The sequence below is a fragment of the Ailuropoda melanoleuca genome, chromosome 4, assembly GCF_002007445.2.
Source record: "Ailuropoda melanoleuca isolate Jingjing chromosome 4, ASM200744v2, whole genome shotgun sequence".
In the NCBI taxonomy this organism is placed as follows: Eukaryota; Metazoa; Chordata; class Mammalia; order Carnivora; family Ursidae; genus Ailuropoda; species Ailuropoda melanoleuca.
In genome coordinates this window covers 3,924,176-3,939,985 of record NC_048221.1, presented here as the reverse complement: position 1 = coordinate 3,939,985, position 15,810 = coordinate 3,924,176, and the positions used below count along the sequence as shown (strand labels likewise).

At 56.9% G+C, this 15,810-nt stretch overlaps 2 long non-coding RNA genes across 2 annotated transcripts; one reads left to right on the top strand and one right to left on the bottom strand.

Moving 5' to 3' along the window:
- The first annotated feature begins 38 nt into the window (after nt 1-38).
- Nucleotides 39-6,585, top strand: LOC117801833. The gene is made up of 3 exons (XR_004624565.1): nt 39-571; nt 2,556-2,671; nt 3,575-6,585. It is a non-coding gene; the product is annotated as an uncharacterized LOC117801833 (long non-coding RNA).
- Nucleotides 6,586-11,297: 4,712 nt separating this feature from the next.
- LOC117801757 lies at nt 11,298-15,446 on the bottom strand. The gene is made up of 3 exons (XR_004624476.1): nt 15,370-15,446; nt 12,856-13,029; nt 11,298-12,490 (listed from the first exon to the last, which is right to left on the bottom strand). It is a non-coding gene; the product is annotated as an uncharacterized LOC117801757 (long non-coding RNA).
- Between the last annotated feature and the right edge of the window lie 364 nt (nt 15,447-15,810).

Below are 15,810 nucleotides of genomic sequence, written 5' to 3'. Positions count from 1 at the left end.
AGGGCCGGGGGCGGGGGGAGGCAGGAGGGCGCGGAGGAATGGGGTGAGACGGGGACAGGAGGGTGGACCACGGGCCTCCACAGGGCCTGAGCTCCGGCTATTCTGGGAACCAGATGGGAGGAGACTGGAGACAGGCAGTGAGAGGCCTGGGACGGCTGGGTCCCCCCCACCCCCGCCTGATTCCTTTTCTTTTGCTCTGCCCCCTCTCTCTGACCTGCCCTGTCTTTCTTACTGTTCCTCTGTCGCAGTCCCTTCCTCTCTCAGTGGTGCTGGCCCTGTTTATTTCATTTCCGGTCATTGTTCCTGTCTCTGTATCTCTGTCCATGGCTGTCTCTGCTGCTTCTCTCTGTGCGGCTCTCTGAGTCTCTCTGCCTTCTCCTCCCTTCTGTCTCCCTCACCAATCCTGTCCTGATGCTTGTTCCCCACACTCTGACCTGGCCATGTGGGGTTTCCAAAGAGGTTCCCCGGCCAAGGTGACGCATGAGGGGCATCTCTTTGCCCAAGGAGGTGTCTGCAGAGAGCACATGGAGAGGCCCGGGGCAGCCCGGGGAAATGCTGCAGGCCACACGTGGTGAGCTGGACAGTGAGGTGGTACCGGCGGCCAGGGGATGGACCCGAGCCAGGATGTGTAACCCTAGAGTTTATGGGGGTCACACTCGCTGGGTTTGGCCTTCAGGTTTTAATCTGCCAAGCCTGGAGTGATGTTTTGAGAGAGGGAGCCTCAGATGCTGGTCCTGGAGGCTTGAGGTGGGGTAGGAGAGCTGCCTTCCCAGGCCCTCTGGAAGGAGGGTCTCTGGGTGGGATGATTTGGGAGTGGACGGGTGAGAGTTGTCATTATTTTGTTTTTTTAAGATATATTTATTTAGGGGCGCCTGGGTGGCACAGCGGTTAAGCGTCTGCCTTCAGCTCAGGGCGTGATCCCGGCGTTATGGGATCGAGCCCCACATCAGGCTCTTCCGCTATGAGCCTGCTTCTTCCTCTCCCACTCCCCCCTGCTTGTGTTCCCTCTCTCCCTGGCTGTCTCTATCTCTGTCGAATAAATAAAAAAATCTTAAAAAAAAAAAAGATTATTTATTCATTTGAGAGAGAGAGAGAGCGAGCCAGCGAGAACAGAGCAGGGAGCAGAGTCAGAGGGAGAGAGAGAAGCAGGCACCCCACTGAGCAGAGAGCCTGACATGGGCTCTCGTCCAGGACCCTGGGATCATGACCTGAGCCGAAAGCAGATGCTTAACTGACTCAGCCACCCAGGCGCCTCGAGAGTTGTCTTTTTTTTTTTTTTTAAGCTTTATTCATTTATTTGAGAGAGAGAGAGCAGGGGATGGGGAGAGCAGAGGGAGAGGGAGAGAGAGTCCCAAGCATATTCTATGCTGATCGCAGAGCCTGACATGGGGCTCGATCCCACAACCCTGAGATCACGACCAGAGCCAAAACCAAGATCTGACACTCAACAGACTATGCCACCCAGGCGCCCTGAGAGTTATTATTTTAAACAGGGTTGTAGCGACAGCTTCACTGATGAGGTGACAGTTTGAGTAAATTCCTAATGTAGGTGAGGGAGGGAACCAAGTGGATATGCGGGGGGAGAATGGTCTGGGCAGAGGGCACAGTCTGCGCAAAGGCCCTGGGGCAGGACCAGGCCTGATGTGTTAGAAGAGCAGTGAGGAGGCATGTGTGACTGAAGCAGAGTGAGTGAGGGGGAGAGAGGAAAGAGAGGAGGGCGGGGAGGGGACAGGGCGGGTAGTGCGGGCCCTTGGGGGCCCATGATGAAGACTTGGGCTTTTACCCTGAGGGAGGTGGGAGCCCTGGAGGGCTGTGGGCAGAAAAAGGCAGGACAGGACTCAGTAGCTCACAGGCGCCCTCTGGTGGCCACTGTGGAGGACGGACTGTGGCGGGTGGAGGAAAGAAGACTGGGGACCAGAGCAGAGTTCCAAGTAAGTGATGGCAGAGACTGAACTAGGGCCAACTTGCTGTTCTTGCAGCTCTTAAGGCAGAGTCCTGCCTCAGGGCCTTTGCACTGGCTGTTCCATCTGCCTGGAATGGTTTCGACCTCGCTTCCTCCCTCCCTCAGCTCTGTCGGGCCTTTGTTCAGATAATATTACAGTGTAATCTTCCCTGACCACCCTCTTTAACATTGCATCCTGCTGACGTGCCCCACCCCTGCTTTATCTTTCTCTCCAGCACTTATCAGGAGCTGACTTCTTCATGTTTCATTAATTTTTTCACCTCATCTCCTCCCCTAGACTGTAAACCATATATGCGGGCATTTTTGTCCTCCTCCTCACTGCTGTCTTCCCAGTTCAGTGCCTGGCACATAGTAGGTCCTCAGTAAATATTTGTTCAATGTATTGTTCCTGGAGGTGAAGAGGGGCTGCTCAGAACACTTTCCTGGAGCTCTAGCAGTGCCTGGAAGTGGGGGAGGGTCTCAAGGCTGGAAGTGAGTCCTGGGCAGGTTCCAGAAGATGCAGTGGCCCGGCACTGAGTGGATCAGGCCTTGCGTGCCAAGGGGAGGGCTGCATTTGGCCTGCAACCTGTGTCTTTCTGTCCCCGCCCTTCAGGTAGTTGGAGGAGGTGGAGCTATGACCCAGGGGACTGGAGGAGCTGGCTGAAGGAGCAGGCTGGGGTTGGGGGCACTTTCCAGAGGTGCCTCCCAGGAGCCCTGACTTCACGCTGGGTAAGTCTCTAGAACTTCTTTTTTTTATTTTTTAAGATTTTTTTTTTATTTTTAAGTAACCTACACCCCACATGGGGCTTGAACTCACAGCCCCAAGATCAAGAGTCACATGCTCTACCGACAGAGCCTACCGGCCGCCCCTCAAGTCTCTAGTACTGCTAATGCAGAAGGGACCTTACAGACTGTAGAGACCACAGATGTGGAAGCTGACAGGAGAAGGGACTCACCTCTGTCGACTGTCACCCCACTCCACACCATCATGATTTTTGCCCCTTGGGTAAGGACGTGGGCCTTACCTTCTCACTTACGTTTAGACTAACTTTTGTTGCCCCTAACTAACAGGAATGATGTTGCCCTGACTTGCTGTGTGACCTTGGGCAAATCACTCCCTCTCTGGGCTCTGTTACCCACTTTTTTTTTTTTTTTTTAAGATTTTCTTTATTTATATGACAGAGAGAGGCAGCGAGAGAGGGAACACAAGCAACCGGGAGTGGGAGAGGGAGAAGCAGGCTTCCTGCCGAGCAGGGAGCCCCATGCCCGGCTCGATCCCAGAACGCCGGGATCACGACCTGAGCCGAAGGCAGACGCCCAAGGACTGAGCCACCCAGGCGCCCCGCTATTACCCACTTCTTACACAGGAAAGACTGGGCTTTGCTTGGCCCGTTTGGTTGAGTTTCATCTTTGCCTGCAATTCCTGAGATGGTCACCAGGTGGCTCCAAACAGCCAAGCTCGCGCCGCGGGTTGGGGCAGTGGGGGCAGGGCCAGCGGGAAGGAGGGATCGGCTGCCTGTGTCACTTCCCCAGTCAGGGATGTTAGGGAAAGGGAAAAAGAAAAGCTGGTGTTTCACCCTTCCCCGGGCCTGGCTTGAAATTGTTTTATTCCCTCTTTGCTGCCGTTGAAAGTTCTGGGCTCCTGGTGTGTTCAGTGAAGTACTGGCCTGACCTCCTGACCGGCGGCTGCCAGCGGCCTCGGATGCACCCGACGGAGCCCCTAGCATGTCGCTGCTCCGGCCGAGCCAGCAGCGGGGGAGGCTGTGTGACCCTGAGGCCACGGCTTTCCCACTTTGGGGCCTCGAGTGCCCAGTCTGCAGTGCGAACCAACGTGCCATCTTGGAAGGCTCCCGTGTGCAGCTGGGGATATGACACGAAGAGAGGCGCAGAGGGGAGAGGAGAGGAGCTTGGGGACATCATCCCTCCTACCTTGTACATTCTCTGGGTCACACCTGTGCCCAAGCTGTGCCCCCTGCCTGAAGCACCTTCCACACTCCTCTTTGCCACTTCAACTCACCCGGGATTCCAGCCTCCTCCACGAAGTCTTCTGGGATTCCCTCCTCACCAGCCAATGAGCACTTTGTCCTCTTTGGGGCCCCCACGAGGCCCCTCTACTGTGAACAGCCTTGGCTGGGGGGCAGGTGCAGCCAATTACTGATGAAATCTCCAATGACGACAGGTGGAGACTGGAGGACCCTAGCCCTCCCCCAGCTCTCCAGCATCCCAAGTGCATGACTCCGGCCCCAAACACTTCCCCATGGTGCGCCTGTGCCCAGTCCCTTGGCGGTGTCCTCATCCCCTAAATCCCGCTGCCTTGTCCCCTACACGGGGTCTCCTGGTTGTGTCTGAAGAGCCCTGGGTAAGTGGGCGGGGCTGGGGGACCCGTGTCCGTAGAGCCATGAGGCACAGGCGGTGATCATGGGGGCATTGCAGGCAGCGTGATGTGGGAATTCTGGGGACGAGACCCACTGGGTAGAACGCCGGGCCCGGGTTGGACCTCTGACCCGCCCTGCGTGCTGTCAGGACCTCTGCACAGACCCTGGGAGGGAGTTGGGGAAGGCGTGGGGCCAGCGCACTCCCTCGAGGGCCGTGTTCGAGGTCCAGGTGCCGGCATGACGCAGGGCAGAGGCGCGGAACCCTGGGAAGAAATAATGTTTTAATTAAGAGTGGTGTTGGCCTCAGGGCCCTGAGCGTGGACAGGTGGGTAATCAATGGCAGCCGCGGGGAGAGCCACGGTCCGACTGCCCTTTGCTGTCGCAGGGATGGCGCCAGGCGCCCCCGACGCTGCTCATTCGCTCTCCGAGCCCGAGCGCTGGAGGTTCAGTGTGGGTGACCTGGGTTTCACCTCTGCCTCCGACCCCTCCGGTGCCCCGTCCAAGACCAGGTACCTCGAGACCCCAGTGCCTGTTCCTTGGGGCTCCTTATAGGGCAGGGCCTCCCCTCCCTCTGTCGTGGCGGGTAAACTGAGGCCTCAGCTGTTTGCAGGGCACCCTTGGGGCCTGCAGAGGGGAAAGGAGCCCAGACCCCTGCTCCTAGCTGGTTTGGGTCTGCCGTCACTTAGCCACAAACACATACCTGATATGCCCCCCAGGGCCCGGCAGGAAGGTGGGGGCACTTGGCGATCACCCGGTTCCGTTCCTCCGCCCCCACTACCTGCCAGAGTCTGCGTGGCTTCCTTGGCGGGCTTTGACTCACTCTAGACTGATAACTGCCCCATGGTGGTAGCCAGGATTATGGCCCATTTTACAGATGGGGTATCCAAGGTCATCTTTCTCTGGGCTGCTGCGCCAGCAGCCCCTGAATGGAAGGGTCCCAGTCCATACAGCGTCCTTGATGGAAGAAGGGGAGGGTTTCCTGCTTCTCCACTGAGGGTGGGGGCAGCTTTTCAGGCCGTTTTGACATTTAACAAACATTATGCAAATCACATGCAAATCACCACCCATTTCTTAAGCCTGGACAGCCCAGGCGTCCTGAAATAATAACGTTGGACCTGTCCGTTGGTGTTTGCTTGGAGGAGGGGTACAGAGCCTCTCCTTCCCCTCCTCCCTTCCATTCCCCTCCCTTCATCCTCCCCTCCCTCCCTCCCCATCCCTCCCTCCCTTCTCCCTTCCTTCTTTCCCTTCTCCTCCGCCTTCCCTTTATTCCTTTTACTGCTTTTCTTCCTTCACGTGGTTCCTAGAAGGCTTCCCGGTCCCGAGGTGAATGCAAAACGCGACAAAAGTAGGTCCTAGTGTTCCCGTTTCCCGGATGAGATGCAGGGAGGCACGAGTCTGGCCTGACATCCCAGGGCCACATGTAGAAAGTGATGTCCCCCACTGAGTGTCATCCTGGACCAAAATGGACAGAGCCTGTGACCCAAGAAGGAAGATGACAGTGGCTAGAGCAGTCGGGCCGTTGCGTAGGCTCCAGGCCGGGCAGGCCTTGGCAGAGCCCAGACGAATCATCCTGGAGGTCTTTGGCTTCGAGTGGTGGGCTGCTTCAAGCTTGGATCTGGAAAACCCTGGCCTTGATGGACTGCACTCCTCCAATCCTGCTTTCTCCTGCTACTCCGTCGGCATGATCTTTGAATTCTGGCCACCGCCAGTTTGCATGGTCTTTCTTTGGCAAACTCCTGTTCATCCTTCAAAGCCCAGCTGCAATGCCCCCTTCTTCGTGCAGTCATTTCTGATCCTCCAAGAAGAGCCTCCACTTCCCTCTGGGCTTTGGTTACACTAGATCTCTCTTTGGTCCAGCCCTGGCCACGTGGGGGCTGCAGCATCACTGCCCACTCGGCTCAGTTCCAGCACCTACCTGGTTATGACACACCCCGTGTGGGCTCTGCGGTGCTCCCTGTGGGCCTCTGGGTCCTGCAGCCTCCGGCTCAGACCTGACGACGCAGGGAACTGGAAGGTGTGTTGGTCCTCCCTGCCTGATGACTCGAGCCTGGGGCCCCAGGGTCACATCACCGGCTTGGGACCAGGTATAGAAGGGCCATCTTTAAGTGCGTTTGAATAAAAGATTAAGTGCTTCACAACAAAATCAAGTTCAAGCCCCCTAACTTGGTCTCCTGTCTTCCCTCTGCCCGGGTGAGCGCCTCTTTCCACGTGCAGGCTCTGCCCTCCGCAGGAACAACTGTCCCCTTGACTCCCAGTCTGGGTGACCCCAACCAGCTCCTCCCCTCTCTGGGCTGTGAAAATAGGGGAAGCCTGCCCCCGCCCTGGGGGCCTCTCAGGCTCCTGGCTCCGCCCCGGGAGCAAGTCTGGGCTGCAAGGAGTTTCGAGTGAGACCTGGCAGCCACCATCTCTTCCTGGGGCACAAGGCGTCCTGGGGAGGGGCCACGTCCCGCTTCCCGCCTCTCAGCTGCCCACTTGGGTTGGGCTCCCAGAATCCTGGGGGTGGGGGGTGTTCCTGGGTGGAAGGTAGATCCAGGTGGTTCCCAGAGAGGGCATCTGTGGCTCAGCCAGAAACTGCCAGCGCCCAGACTCCCTGAGTCTGTCCTTCTCTGCCTCACTCTCTCCCTCTCTGACTCCAAGCCGGGTCTTGGCATTCTCTGGCTCTGCTTGTTTGTTCCCTGAGCATTTATTGAGTGCCTTCTGTGTGCCTGGCACTGTGCTGGCTGCTGGAGATACCAAGACAGACCCTGCTCCAGCTCCCACAGACAGTGAGACAGGTTGTTCACTGCATCAAAGCACCCCGCTGAGGGGGGAGAGGGCCCCAGGAAGTGGAAACTTTCACAAAGGCCAAGACACCCCCCCTTTGACCCTCATGAGGCTGGAGAGTCAGCCGAAGACACATGATTCTGCCAAATGAGAGGCTGCTCCTGGGATCCCGGCGATCCCTCCTCGGGGCTAGGCCCCCAGTCCTCCACTACATGGCCTTGGCAGATCCTTGTCCTTCTGTGGGCCTCACTTTTCCCCCTGTCCAAGGAAGCAGGGGTGTCGGGTGGCTGGGCCAGGAGCTGCTCTCATGGTACAGGCTATTTTTTGGCAGAGAAATCCTGACTCATTCCCGCACTCAAATGGGCTTGAAAAAATCCTCCAAGGGGAAAAGAGTTGTAAGAAGAAACGAAACAAAATTTGCAGAGTCAACTGCCCAGCCTGCCATCTGACTCACCTGCGGTGGAAGCAGCCTCACTGCCATCCCCCAGACCATTAGGGAACCTTGCCTCTTTCTTCCCCTGATGGCCCCTGGTGCCCACTGCAGGCTGCTGGCCTTCCCATGAGGGCTCCAGGTCTGGCTCTGAGGGCTCCTGGCTTGCCACTGACCTCACACTAGTGCTCTGAGCTGCAGACCCACTCAACCTCTTGCTGAGTCCCGCATGGGAGAAATGCTTCCTGGCCTCAGGGCCTTTGCATGTGCTGTTTCTCTGTATGCAGCACCCTCTCCCATCCTCACCTTTCATCTTCTAATTTGTATGTTCGATGTCACTTCCTTGAGGAGGACCTAAACAAGTCATGTCCCCCAGTTTTGCATTCTCACACCATCCTGTTCTTTTCCTTTGTAGCATTAATTATTTATATTATTACTTATTCAGTGTGTATTTTTCCCAGTAGCCTGTGGGCACTGTGAAGGCTGGGATGGGTCTCATCTGGTCGCTGCTGGATTGCACAACATTTAATAAACCAGTGTAAGGGAGTGGGGAGCCAGGAACACCCTCGCTCTCCAAGCTCAGTGAGGGACCCTGCCCCAGCTGCTGTCACCACTGTGTCCGGCTCTAGGAGGCCAAGGGGCACAGAGGCTTGGGATTAGGATTCCATGCACTCCAGCTCCTGCCACTGTGATAAATGGGGAAAATTCAGAATTAATTATTAACTGCCCCGCTGAGCTGGCCTGATCTGGACAGATAGTGTCCTCGCAGCCACGTCTGCTCAACATTTCTCAAGAGTTTCCAAGAGGTTGAGAGTCAGCTGGCTGAGGAGGGGTGGGGTGGGGAGAGGCCCAGAAGTCACTGGAGCCAGATGGCCCTGGGTGCAAAGCCTGCCTCTGCTGGGCTTTTTTGGGCAACTCACTTTCCTTCTCTGTACCTCCACTTTTCTCTTTTGGAAAAAGGAGGAAAAAAATCCTCATCTGTTGGATGAATTTATTGAAGGAATCACTTTGAATTAACAGAGGGTGGTCCACAGTAATCATAGAATAAATGCTGTAGAACCTGGCAGTTGCCTCTGGAGGCCTAATTCTTCCCCCCAACCCGGCAGAACAAAATGGGGTCAGTGTGGACGGCCAACTCCTTACCCACAGGTGGCTCTGTCTCCCTTAGCCGGTGAGCGAAGGCAGGTGGCAAACATAGGTCCGAGGTGTAAGAACTGATCCAAGACAACAACCACAAAGGAGCAACTGTCTGAACTGCTACTTCCTTTTCCTTTAGATTTCCGGAGGGCCAGGCCCCACTGCCCCGGCACAGCACCCCCTGGTGGGCAGTGAGGGAGAAGTTAAATTCCCAGTGTTGTCTGGTAGAAAGATCATGGAAGCCACATATATAATTTAAAACTTTTTGGTAGCCACAAGAAAAAAAGTAAAAAGAAACAGGTGAAATTAATTTTATTTTTTATTTTTTAAGAAGATTTTATTTATTTGAGAGAGAGAGAGAGAGAGAAAGAGAGCCCACAAGCAGGAGGAGCAGCAGAGGGAGAGAGAGAAGCAGGCTTTCCGCTGAGCAGGGAGCCCCATGCAGGGCTCGATCCCAGGACCCTGAGATCATGACCTGAGCTGAAGGCAGATGCTTCACCGACTGGGCCACCCAGGTGCCCCGTTTTTAACATGTTTTATTTAACTCAGTACAGCCAAAATATAATTTTAACATGCAATAAATATAAAAAAAAAACTGTTAAGGAGCTATCTTAACATTCTTTTTTCATACCAAGCTTTTTTTTTTTTTTAACATTTATTTGAGAGAGAAAGAGGGAGAGGTAGGGGGGAAGGGTCAGAGGGAGAAGGAGAGAGAGAATCTCAAGCAGATTCCCACTGAGCGCAGAGCCTTATGTGGGGCTTGATCTCAAGACCCCAGATCATGACCTGAAATCAAGAGTCAGATGCTGAACTGATTCAGCCACCCGGGCGCCCCCTCACACCGAGTCTTTAGAACTTGATGTGTGTTTTATACTTGCAGAACATCTCAGTTTGAACTAGTCACATTTTAAATGCCAGAGGCTCGCAGGTTGGACAGTACAGAATCAGGCGCGCGGCTCTATCACCCGCGTGGACCCGCGCACTCCCCCCTGCTCTGCGTCCCCCTCTCCTACCCGACAGTCTCTCTTCCCTGCAGCAGCCACTAGAGGGCGGCCGTGAGCACCCGAGTCAGGTCCCCTTCCTCCTCGGCCCACACCTCCTTTGTTCTGGTTGCCCTTCGGGGCAGGTCTTGCGGAAGTCCCCCGGGGGGGGGAGGGACAGGGAGGATTTGGGCTTTTACCCCACGGGAGGTGGAGCCCTGGAAGGCTGTCAAGGGTTCAAATACTGCCTCTGTCTTTTCTTGGCCTGGCGACCTGAGGCCAATGACTTGCCCTTCTGGGCCTCAGTTTCCCATCTGTAAAATCAGTCCAGGCCAGTAGTAGACCATCCTCTGACAGCGGTGAGGTTCAAATGAGCTCCTGGCCTCACGATGCTTACGTAAGAGCTCCTGCCTCCTGGCAGCCGTCATGCCCGGGATTGGGGGGGGGGTGGCAAGAGAGGCACCAGTCTCTGCACAAAACCCAGGAGGTGCCACCAAACTCAGCCATGTGAATAAATACTACTTTTTTTTTATTTTTTTTATTTTTTTTTAAAGATTTTGTTTATTTATTTGACAGAGAGAGAGACAGCTAGCGAGAGAGGGAACACAAGTAGGGGGAGTGGGAGAGGAAGAAGCAGGCTCATAGCAGAGGAGCCTGATGTGGGGCTCGAACCCATAACGCCGGGATCACGCCCTGAGCCGAAGGCAGACGCTTAACCGCTGTGCCACCCAGGCGTCCCTAAATACTACTTTTTAAAAAGATTTATTTATTTGTCTTAGAGAGAGAGAGCGTGAGTGGGAGGGGCGGGAGAGAGAATCTCAAGCAGACCGAGCACACGGAGCGCGCCCGCCGCAGGGCTCGATCCCAAGACCCTGGGATCATGACCTGAGCCACAACCAACAGTCAGAAGCCTAACCAACTGCCCCACCCAGGCGCCCTGGATGAACACTATTTTAATACACATTTAAAAAATAAAATGAATACAAGGGCGCCTGGGTGGCTGGGTGGGTTAAGCACCTGCCTTTGGCTCAGGCAGCTCATGATCTTGGGGTCCTGGGATCCAGCCCGCCATGAGCTCCCTGCTCAGTGGGGAGTCTGCTTCTCCCCCTCCCTCTGCCCCCACCCCCACTCATGCACGCTCAGTCTCTTTCTCAAATACATAAATTAAAAAATACAATAAATGCAAAAACATCTACAATGAACAAAGTATCAAAGTGTGAAATATCAACAGGCTCTGACCCTGCACTGGCTCCACCCAGCCTCACTGGCCTCACCCTATCTGGGCTACTGCTGCACCTGGGAGGCCCTTCCTCCGCACAGCCTCCCCTCCCAGCAGGAAAAGCTTCTGATTAAACCTTAATTCTCCATGATTAAGCCCAGGGATCTGGGGGCCCAGCAGCGCTGCAGGAGGGAGGCCCTGGCAAGGGGCAGGCCAGGCTGGGCCTCCCTGGGGGAGAGGGAAGACCGGGAGGGAGGCCGCTGAGTGGCTGGAGCGGAAGCTGGAACTTAATGAGCCCCTCAGGATTAATTACGGGCCCAGGAGCAGGCTGAGAAATCTATTAGCCAAGTAGTTTCAGACTTGAGGCTTCCCTCATTCACTTCGTCACGTTTTCTCTAAAACTCCTCCCCATTCTTTCCCAACAAAATATATTTATTTTAAAAATGCACCTTTATATCCAACGATGGAAGCACAGATATATATATTTTTTGAGTGAAGTAGATGGTAAGTATAAATTTGGGAGGCTATACATTGAAATGAATATATAACTGTGAAAAAATGATCTGCGTGGTTCTGTTTGGAGCCATAGTAACAACAGCGGCCTTGTGAGTACTTGAGTATGTGCTGAGTGTTTACACACTTCTCTTCACTCATCTCTTCCTCACAATAGCTCTGGGGGAGCAAGCTATTATTACCCCCACTTTGCAAGTGCTTATCTGACTCTAGGATCTGTGTTCTTGACCTCCGCTGTCTACATCAGGGTGGGTTCTGACTTGAGAGCTTGTCCTGCAAAGCCCGGGTGGGCTGCTCTACCCAGGCGAGCCACTTTGGGTTCCAGATGAGACCAGAATTTGTGATTTTATTTTATTTTTTTGCTTTCTGCCTCCATGCGTCTGCCTTCGCCATTTTCTCCGCCAGGAATGGCTTTCCTTCCCGTGTGTGAATCCTCCCTGGTCTTCAGAACTCAGGGTCCATGTCTGCACGAGGCTTTGTGAACCCCCCACTGAGGCTTCAGCCACTCCACCGTGGGGCACCCCGTCTTCTCCCGCCCAGCCTGACCATTTGGGCTGGGGGTCTCTGGCTGGTTCTGGCTTCCCCAGCCTGGGATCCCCTCCGGGGCTGGGTCTCCCACCAGCCTGGCCCAGGGCAGGCAGGATATCGGTAATGGGGGGGGCACTCATGGGCTCTTGGGCTCTGTGGGGGAGCTAGAAGAGCCAGAAGGGAGGAAAACATCCTTCTGGTCTGCAAACGGATGGCTGATTCTATCTGGGTTTTGCTCAGGGAGGGTGGGAGCTGTCCTCACACTGTACTGGCTGCCAAGGAGGCTGTGGGGGCGGGGGCAGAGGGGCTCCTGCTCCCCCTTCTCCCACCTTCCAAGCATTATTATCTCTCCATTTTACAGGTGAGGAAACAGGACGGGAAAGAACGAGTGATCTGAGTCACACGCCAGGAAAGGGGCACTGGGCCTGAGGCTAAACTCTGACACTTGTGTCATGAACCGGGCCCTCCTGGGTCCTCTGCCCCTCCCCATTGCGTAGACGGGGACACTGAGGCACTGAGAGGCAAGCCGGCCTCGCTGAGGTCACATGGCTGGTCGTGGGGGTGGAGCTGGGGATAGTCCCGCAGTCGGAGGGGCTGGTGGATCTGGAAGGAAGGAGGAAGGGAGAGGTTAGGGCAGGGCTGGGGCGCGAGTCCACTGGGGGGCCCGAGGCCCCGCCCCCTTCCCGGTCCCTCCCACGTCTCCACCTGCCTCTCCCGCCTGTTGCTGGTCAGCGGGCTGGTGGGAGTCAAGGGAATGAATTTAACTGGTGCAGGGCGGGCAAGGTGAGCCTGGAGTGAGGGCCCGCCAATCCCCCAGGCTTTTGTGAGCCGCCGGAGGCCCACAGAGCAGGTGGGAAGCCTTAGTCCTCCCGCTCTCTCACCCCCGCCCCTCGATCTCGCAGCACCCCCGCCCTGGCACCTCTCCGCCCCCACCCAGAGCTCTGTCCTGGGGAGCTTCGCCTGCTCACAGAAGTCACAACGGTGGAAACTCAGGCGCGTCGGCCGCCAACCAGAGCGACGGGTTCCCACGAAGATGCAATGCGGACGGCAGCTTTGCTGAGCCAGGGCTGCCAGACCCCTTCAGCTGCGTCTGCTGAGCCTTCCGCCTTCTCGAAGCCCAAGGGCCAAGGCTGCTCCCATGCCTGGCGAGCCCCCAGGACACAAACACACACTCACGTGGGCACACGCGTGCACCTACCGTGGATGTGCAGATGCCATGCCTACCCCGCGTACTGTTCCCCCTCCTCCCCAGCCCCACACATCAGCCCCACCCTCTGCCTGCTGCTTGGGAACAATTATAGTGTCAGAGAGGATGCTGCCACCCCTAGACGGCCAGCCTCATGTTTAATTCATCTCCGGGCTAATTATAGCCAGGCTGGGGGAGGGGCATGGTAACCTCTGCTCCCCTCCCCCGTCCTCCCTGCTGCCAGGGTGATTGGGGAACGGTGGGGGTCCGGGGCTATGTGACCCCCTCTTCCCTGAGCCCTAGGCAGGGGAGCCAGCCCTACAGCCCCTCCTTCCCGGGAGCATCCCTGGAGGCAGCTCTAATGGCAGGAACCCCAGTTCAGGACCAGGCAGGGTGGGGGGAAAGAGGACAAGGACTGTGGGGCAGCATCTGGATGCTCCTGTCCCTCCCTTCCTCACTTCCATGGTCGGGGATTGATAAAAATACCTCGGGTGAGCAGGCTATTACTGTCTTCCAGGTGGGCCCACCAAGGCTCGAGGTCCCACGGCAGAGGGCTGGGGAATGATCCCCAACACTTAGGATCGCACAGTGTTCCGAGCTGTTTGCAGCAGCTGGCTCTCTGAAGATGTGAGCCACCTGGACCGCCACAATCCTTGAGTGCTCACTATGGGCCAGCACAGTTCTGAGCGACTCTCATGATTACCACCAGGCCAAGATTAGGGTAAGACAAAACTTAAGCAGGTGCCAACAAGCCCAGTCAGCAAGAGAAATACTATTTTAAGTCATATTTTCAAAAATTCAAACCAATGCAAAAAAGAGTCCACGCGGAACAAAATATTCAACTGTTAAGGGCAGGCACATAGGTCCCTGCATTGGTGGGACTTGTATGAACATTCTGATGGTCCCCACAGCCCTGGGAGGTGGGAGTGTGATGTCAACACCCCACGCTATAGATGGGGAAATGGGGGAGGAGCCAGGTGGGGGTATGTTCTTGCCCAATCTGCCCCCCCTGCCTTCCCTCCCCACCTCTTGGCCCAGGTGGGGCTTTGCTCGTCCTTCCCCAGCCTGGACCCCTCCATCCTGGCTTCCAGCTCATCTCCATCAACTTTCCTGAGTCACACTGCCTGAGAGGACTGTGGGTACCAGCTGCTGGGGACGCCCGTGTGCCATGGACCCATGGCCCCCACCATAGCTTTCAGATATCAGCAGCCGGCAACTCCCTGCTCCTGGCCGGCCTCGATGCCCCCATTTGTCCCCTGGAGGAGTGAAGCCTCTTGCTTCTGGTTTCCCATAAAGCAAGGTGGGGGGTACAAACCGGGTCCCCACCTGCCTCAGGGGCCACCATTCGTGAGGCCTTCCTTAGTGGATAAACACAAACCCTCCAAATCCCACTTTAAATATACACGCGGGCCAGGGGGTTAGTGCTCAGAGTCCGTAGCCAGCTGGCCTGGGTTCAAATCCCAGCTCCACCACCTGCAAGCTGTGTGACTTCAGGCAGACCATGTAACCTCTCTGTAGCAAAGCCCGCCTCGGTAAAACGCCTTCGGATTCAATGAGTAAAATTAATGCAGGGAAAGCTGAGGGCCATGCCCTGCATACAGTAGGTGCTCAATGCGTGGCTGAAGTCACCGGGGCCAGGCTCTGGGCTCTCCCCGAGCACCCGGCACCCCCAGTCCCTGCAGTCCTAGGAGGTGGACCCGTTGCAAAGACGAGAAGCCGAGGCTCCAAGCAGGGTGGGGACAAGCCGGAGGTCGCTGACCCGGAGCGGGGCCGGGGCGGCGCGGGAGCAGGGAGGCGGCGCGAAGGGCGCGCGGGGCCCCGCCCGGCGGTGGCAGCGCGGCCCGGACCGGGACCGCGCTCGCGGCGGCGCCGAGCGTTTCCATGGCAGCCTGGCGGGAGCCGGCCGGAGCGATTAGGCGTCCCGAGGAGCTGCTGCTAAAAATAGCAGCGCCTCACCGGGCTCATTAGCTGCCGGGCTTTTGGCTGCCAGGTACCCGCTCCCTGCCCGCCTCCCGCTCGCGCCCGGGCGCAGCCAGGCCGCAGGGGGATGCGGCGGGGACGCACAGCCCCGTCCCGGGCCCTGGCCCGCCAGCACGGGACTCCGGGACTGGCCCCCACCCCCGCCCTCCTCCCGGCCATCGGCCGCTAAAGCAAATCTGCCCTCGCTGCCCCCTGTCCTTAATCCTTCCTTGGCTCCCCATTGCCCTCAGCTCCCATCACCTCCCCGACTTCACACCCTCCACCCCCACCCCCCAGCTGTGGCTGCCTCTCAGGGGCTCCCACTCACTGCACCCACCTCTGCGTCTTGGCTCCTTCTGTTCCCTCCATCTGGGTCCCGCTGCCTTCTCCCCTTCGCTTTCCCGCTTCCTCGCACCCCCCACCCTCAGCTTGTGCATCACCTCCTCCAGGAAGCCCGAGGCCCAGCCCAGCTCAGGGCCTCTTCCGGGCGCCTCATCACGGCTTCGACACTAATCCCCGAGCTCTTAGGGGGAGGAGAGAACGTGCTTTGGTCTCGCCTTGGCAGAAGGACATGGCACACGGCCATCGGCCATCGTTCAGAGTTTGTGGAATGAACGAGGGTCTGGAATGACCCAGCTCTGGCGCAGGCATTTCCGGGGCGAGTGGTGGTGGGTCCGCACAGTAAGCCTTCCGGCTGCCCTCTGTCCACGGGGCTCCATGTCCTGCTTCCTGTGCCGAAGGCGGCCTGGCTGTGTGACCCAGCCAGGCCACTCGCAGT